The sequence below is a fragment of the Porites lutea genome, chromosome 3, assembly GCF_958299795.1.
Source record: "Porites lutea chromosome 3, jaPorLute2.1, whole genome shotgun sequence".
Classification (NCBI taxonomy): domain Eukaryota; kingdom Metazoa; phylum Cnidaria; class Anthozoa; order Scleractinia; family Poritidae; genus Porites; species Porites lutea.
Genome location: NC_133203.1, coordinates 14,634,699 through 14,641,728, shown reverse-complemented (window position 1 = coordinate 14,641,728; position 7,030 = coordinate 14,634,699). Strand labels below are relative to the sequence as shown.

The following is a 7,030-nucleotide window of genomic DNA, read 5'->3' as shown; positions in this document are numbered from 1 at the left end:
TTCCTAAAATTACAATCAGAGCGAACAAAACCCAACACTATACTAGGCTGTTAGTTTCAATTTGAACCGCCCTCAAACCGGTTTGCCTTGCGACCGCGCCTGTAATTCGAGCATGACTGCTGACCATTTTTACAGCGTGGGCGCTAAAAAACCAATCGAACTTTGATCGAGTAATCAACAGCCACGATTTTCAACTTCAAGGCGAGTTTTTGGGGAATTTACAGTGCTGTAATAGCTTTACAAGGAAAAAGATCGTCAGCTACATCAAAGCGGAAGATGGACCAGTCTTTACAGTGAACAGTGAGGTACGATATGTAGCGAAGCATTTTAACAGATTAAAGCTAACAAGATACTCATACACTGTACGTGTAATGTATCAGTCAAATCGAAGCTTCAACATGCCCCCCCGGGCAAACCCCCGGGCATTTGACTTTTTTGAAAATTATTGTTCAAATTCCCCCCTACCCGGGCCAAAATGCCGTTCAAATGCCCCACACTAGGGTCCATTCAGGTGATCAAATACCCCCACCCTGGGGACATTTCACAGGCACAAAAATGACAGAAGAACGGCGGAAACGCCTTCAGTTGTCGAACAAAATCTTTATAAACATAACAAGAATTGAGAAACACTGTTAGCGTATTTACTACGAACAAAAGTCTCATGCAAAGCGGCGGAGATCGCTGCTACAAGGTCACTGAATGCTCAGCTTTTCTTCGTCATGCAACATACAAAGCGTTAGAACATTCTATAAAAAAAGATTCCACCTATTGAGATTACTACATCATGACCACTTCACTGACATGCATCATCGCTCACCTTATTAATTAACATACTTGCAGAAGGTCAAAGTAGTTGAACTGAGATTTTTATTTTATTTTATTTTATGTTGTTGTATTGAATCGCCGGTATAGGTATTGTATTTCAATGTAAACACAATAATAAAATACATCCATACATTCAAAGCCTGAATGCAATTAAAAATTTTAAAATTTAAATACTTCAAATACGGCACAAAGCTTGCTTAAGCCCTTTCCTCGTAACCAATTGGCCACAAAGGCACAATCTTTTCCACGAAAATCCTCTAACACCGCGTCCCCCATGATAGCTCACCACGCCAAAGATTTTACATGAAATCGAGGGTGCAGTTCAAATTCCCCACCCCAAAAGCATGGGGATCAAATTCCCCACCCCCTGGAAGACTCTGATCATCAAATTCCCTCCTCCCCAGGACGGCAAAGGTGTCAAATGCCCGGGGTATGCCCGGGGGGGGCATGTTGAAGCTTCGATTTGACCGATACATAATATTTCCGTACAGCAATATTCAGATCATATTTTACGCATTTAAGCTTACATGTAAGCTTAAGTCTTATGTTTCGATTCCCTTCACATCAACTGCTTGTGTGAAATAGTATGAAAATGGCTCCTGCAAGCATAATGTACGAGTGGGGCCGTACGGAAATCCTAATAATTAGGATTTAGGATTTGATAATTTATCAAACTGGACCCTTCAGCGGCAAAGCTGAAAACAATTCTCCACAAGGTACGGTTTTAATTTTCTTGTGATCCAAGAAACCTGAAGAAACGTAAGCTTACGTTTTATTCTTGTGTTTATTCTTGTGCTTCTGTTAAGGCCATCCCCACCAACGTTCATATAATCTCTTATGCTGATGCTTGCATCGCCAAAACTGCACTTGCATGTCCATTTTACACACTGTTTACAATGTAATTCCTATGATTTAGTTCTGTTCTGGTTGATAAATATACAGCTTCATTTGAGAGTGGCTTATAAAATGGTTTGGCTCGTGGTAATGAAGATGAGTGGACTGGTTTAATACGTGCCAGTACTACATGTAAAAGAGACATTGATCACAACATTTCAACATGACATTAGTCCGTTGCAATGTATTATTGATATCAAAATTTAACTCTCCAATTTTTTTATTTACTTGACTGTTTTGTACAGCGATAACCACAATATGCATTTTCTTGATTATTATTTTTATTATTATATATCAACAAGCAACAAGTTTAGGTAGTCACAATTTATACAAAAGCATTGGCTCATGTATACAACTGTTCATGTGTTGACCTTTTCCCTTTTCTTTTGCAAAAGCTAGGATTAATAATTTTTTATTACTAATCATTAGTCTAACAGACCTTCATGTCCTCTAATTCAGTCAGTATTCATACAGTGTTGTACAGCTGTACTCGTGATTAAACAAATCGGACTCCTGCCACACAGTTGTCTGATTTTGTTAAACACTTGTACATGTATGATTGCAGACTAGATTGGACTCCACTCAGTCTTACTGAAATAGTGAACCTACGTCTTATTTGCAGAACCTCTAATTTAGAGCAAATTTTCAGTTGCTAATTGTGATATTAATCATTCTGTGACAGGTTCAGTTTTCAAACAGAAGGGAGATTTACTACCAAGGTTCAAGCAGTGCTATGGGAGGCAACAAATGCAGCTAAGAATTTACACATTTTAGCCTGTAAACTGGAGTTACTTCAGTCTTCAACACTGCATTGTATATATATATATACTTTTTTTTTTCATAAATGTCTTGCTAGCCTCCTAAGTGTATGTTTACAACAAGTACATGACTGTATTTCTACATGTTAAAATGGATTGAAAATTCAGGGTACTACCATAAACTATTAATAATGTTCAAAATGTACAATACTCACTGTTGTTGCTAAATTTTGGTTACCTTTTTTCAATAAAATAGCATTGTTGGCCTTTGAAGATGCCTCTTTATTGAAACATTATTTGTAACCGTACTTCTTGTACTTTAGAAATGTAGCATGCACTTTTCAACCCAGGCCAGCTCTTGCCTCTTGACTTGATAGCTTTAACATTATCATGAAAGCCAGGAAAAATCTTGTTTACATTTTGTGCTGTGTGTAATACATAAAACAGCCTGTGAACTCTGTATTTTTAATCAAGTAAGTTACACTTAAATCATCCAAATCATTTTCAACAAGAATTGATTACGTTACATAATTTGCATAGTGTTAAAGATTTATCAGAATAATTTAGTTTTTATACTGGTGATTCAGTTTAACAAATAGAAAGTAGATGATCTGACCCCGTGATCGTATCTCGATTCAAGACTATTTTATGGGATATTCCTTTTTTGATACATGACCACACTCTGCCTCATTGAGGGTACTTCAGTAGAACATTTGAAAAAGCATTCTCCACAGGAAGTAAAGGTTGGTTTATTCCAAGTTGTAATATTTAACTCCTTTGTTTTCTCTTTAGCAGATGAAAACATTTTATAATCGAACCATATATATAGTGTATACCTCTACATGCATGGCAAGAATTTCGCTGGTATTTTTTTTATATACAGTGTATTCAGATGTGTTTATAATAAGTATACACATCTGAATGGTATTGTACATTGCATGTTTAATTCATATTGAGTAGCACATACATGTACAGTACAGTCAACTTTCTTTTAACAGGTACTTGGAGCCTGTTCATACACGTCTGTCTTTTTCTCTAACTATTGATACAATAGACAAAAACTTAGATGTTGTGCTAGCTGGTCTATGAGTGGATCTGTCTTGTTGAAAGTTGACTGTTAATAGTGCAGCCCAAAGTACTAGTTTCGTTAGGGTATAGCTAATTCTAGTAAAACCCAAAACGTACTATTTCATTTAGAGCGGTTTTCACTTGACTGTCGAAAGTAATTGGTTTTGGTTTTGGTTTTGGTTTTACTACGCCCTTTGGTTGGCTAGTGTATTTACTTTGGTTTTGGTTTTACGACAGTCAAGTGAAAACCGCTCTATTGAATACATATACATTTTGTAAATATTATGGAATGCAGTGTTCTTGCTGCAAAGTTGTTAAATATTTATTCAAGACATTAATTCACAGTGGCACTGCTTTCCTCATCAGCATTTTCATGGGAAATTAATGAGCCATGAAATCATTCATACATTTTTCATGACACACAAATCAAATTCAGTATTTATTTCATGGCCCATTAAACGTTTTTTCATGGCTCCATCATTGAACTTTCTTGGTATGTTTCCATAATGTGGTGTTTCATTGGAAATTCATGACCCATGAAAGTAGTCCAGTTTAATTCATGGGCCATGAAACACCTTTAACTTTTTTTCCACGAAAATTTCATGGCCACAGATGAGGTCATGAAAAATTATTTTGCAAGATTCATTGGCCATGAAATGATGTTCATGGTATTTTCAAGTGATTTTCATGGGATTTTCACAAATCTTAGTTTCATAGTGTTGAGAGTTTAAAAGTTCAACAAAGGATTAGTAAGAAAATACCAAGGAACAACCCAAACATTTGCAATGAAACAAAACAACAAAGGATGTTGAAAAAATATATGTTTTGTTTGCTTCAAAGTCCCTACCCTTTAACAGGAAGCTGACATAGAAAAAAAATAATTGTGGTTAAAAACCTATAAACGGTTACAGGAAGCTAACAGAAGGCAGCTGTTTGCAAGAATGGGTAGCACTCGCCTGAGACAGTTAGGGCGTAAATAATGGCGATACCCGCGATGAACAGAAAAGCGCGCACATCCCTTACCTAGTTCCCGGCAAAGACTGAGAGGCTGTAATATATAGATTTAGCCATGGCTAAAAGCGAAGCTCCCGTTAATAAATTCATAATTTAAATCAAACAATAAACTTGTAATCCACAGATCAGGGCAATTCATGTGACTTTTGAGGCAAAGGCTAAGTGATTTTAGAGAAAAATAATTTGACAGTCCAAGAGTGAAACAAATTTTACATCGAGTTAGTAGTCTTATTTGTACACCCAAAAATAGCAATCATGTTCGATGACAGTAGATTAGGCCTGGAAAACAAATAGACCTATTCGTGTATTGTATTTGCATTAGCTGTTGCATCATAATGTGGCATTCACCAGTCTCTCCAACATTGCTCCGTTAGAGAGACTATGGATGATTGGACAACCCCGAAATATAATTTTAAGAAACACACCGTCACGTGCCACGATAGGCCTTGGTGGCAGCCAATTTACACGTTGCATTCCTCTGTCTAAAAGAGAGACCAAAATAAAAAATCAGGCCGGATTTTTTGTGTTCGACAAGTTTAGTTTACTAGTAAATCTTGGCGACGAATCTGGTGGCGTGTAAACCAGCCTTTTAAAGATACTTTTTCTGATCACGTCTCAGGTAAACAGTACTATGAGGCCAACCTTTTTTATCATACAGACCTCGGACAGAATTTGCCCTTTTTTGCCCTATGAAACCTATAATTCTGCAGTTTTTCACAATTTTGCAAGAGAATTTGCACTCATTCAATATCCACGACGATCAAAGCACGCGCTTCCTTTGCACAACAAATTGTAGCATTGAATTATAAAACGTTTTCATGAAGAGAATTCTATAATGCCGGGACTTTTCAGTTAGAAAAATCTGGTCCTATGTGATATCCAGGGTAATAATTATGGGCTTTTAATGAAAACGATAAAAAAAATTCCCAAAATCACTTTTCGGCCAGCCGGACGGGTTCTCACTTTTGACAGGCACCAAATTTGCAGTGCGATTAATAGAGTTACCATTTACGCTTTAACATGATAGAGAAATTGTTATGTTTAGGTTCTTTTTCCCTTTATTTATATAATATTAAACCGTGTATGGTTTTGTTATGTGTAATCTTTAAAAGCGAGTGATATTTACGCGCGGCGTTTTGAGTATTTCTGCATGCGATGTTTATGTTCGACTGGAAACAACCGGTGCAGCGATAAAAATTGCGAGAGGGACTACTAACGATCAATAAAATAAGTATAATTCGGTGAAACATGTACAGAGACAATAATTTTCATTCACGAAGAGAAATATTGAGAGTAAAGTGTCTCTGAAAATCATGAGTCAGGTAAGCATAAGCTTATTTATGTTTTAAGCCGGCTTCCCGCTGTTTGCTCTTTTTCAAGATGAACTCGAGGCAAGAAAATCTCTCAGAGATTTCTGTCTACAGCCAAAATCATAACTAAATAATCTTCGGAACCTTTTCTTTGAATTCGCGGTCAAAAAACGTCTAAAGGCTTTTTAAACCTGATACTGTTGTAGGTTAGATCATTGCTCGTGTATAAACTTAAGCCGCATAAACTATACGCTCGACTTCAGGAAACCGAAAAAAAAAACACATCAAAGACAATAATTGCTCAGGCTTACCAGTCGAGATGCTGCTTCTGAAGGTCATCAAGTGTTCCAGAATCGCTTGAGACTTTTCAACCCTCTTACGCCTCAAGCAAGGGCCAGTGAGTAAGCTCATTTAATCGGATTTCCAATGACTTTGACAAGCGGTGCATTTGTCAACAAAAGCGCAATAAACAAACCAGCCATGAATTATAGAACAATCTTGATAGCAGCTGTATTTCATTTTGTACACCAAGAAGAAAAAGAAAGTTTAAAACATCACAAGATGGCACAAAACTCTGTCCACTCCAGCCATCAGTAAGCAAGTTTCCAGACGCCGCATAAATTTTCCGCATGAACTCACCTGTCAAATTTTGACCAATCACAATCAACGCGTGACAGTGAGAAAAGTCAAAAGCGATTGCCTTCCCTGCATGTAAATGTAAAAGCCGGTTGAATTTCCGCGTCTGAGGTCAGATCGAAATAGAAAATTTTAAAAGTGCGGCTCATGAACACGACTTATTTCATATGCATTTTAAAAAAATTGAACTTGAGCCTACGATCATTTGAAAAGTAGCAACTTGTCAGCGGATACCTTCAAAAAACACTTGAACTCAGTGGGTCGATACATGAGCCCGCGATACGGTCAGGAGATACTGGTCAGCAGAAACACTTTTTTGACAGCTGTCAATTAATCAAAACATGGATGTGCAAAATCAGGTTGCAGGCCCCCAAACTAGCTGGAAAGTGTGAGATTAAACATTGGTATGCCTGTGGTGCGGACGGACGGAAGGTCGGGTGGTCGGTGTACGGTCACGTGATTGCCGAATTTTCTGGGATGGATAGATTTCCTAAGCTATGGGGCTTCGAATTGAGCCAGTGATCA

At 37.3% G+C, this 7,030-nt stretch overlaps 1 long non-coding RNA gene across 1 annotated transcript in view; it reads right to left on the bottom strand.

The window, feature by feature from the left end:
- Positions 1 to 35, bottom strand: part of LOC140930584 (uncharacterized) — a 4,204-nt gene extending 4,169 nt beyond the window's left edge. Inside the window, exon 1 of the long non-coding RNA XR_012164872.1 lies at positions 1 to 35. This exon is cut by the window's left edge and continues 169 nt beyond it. This is a non-coding gene — a long non-coding RNA (uncharacterized lncRNA).
- Positions 36 to 7,030: the final 6,995 nt, after the last annotated feature.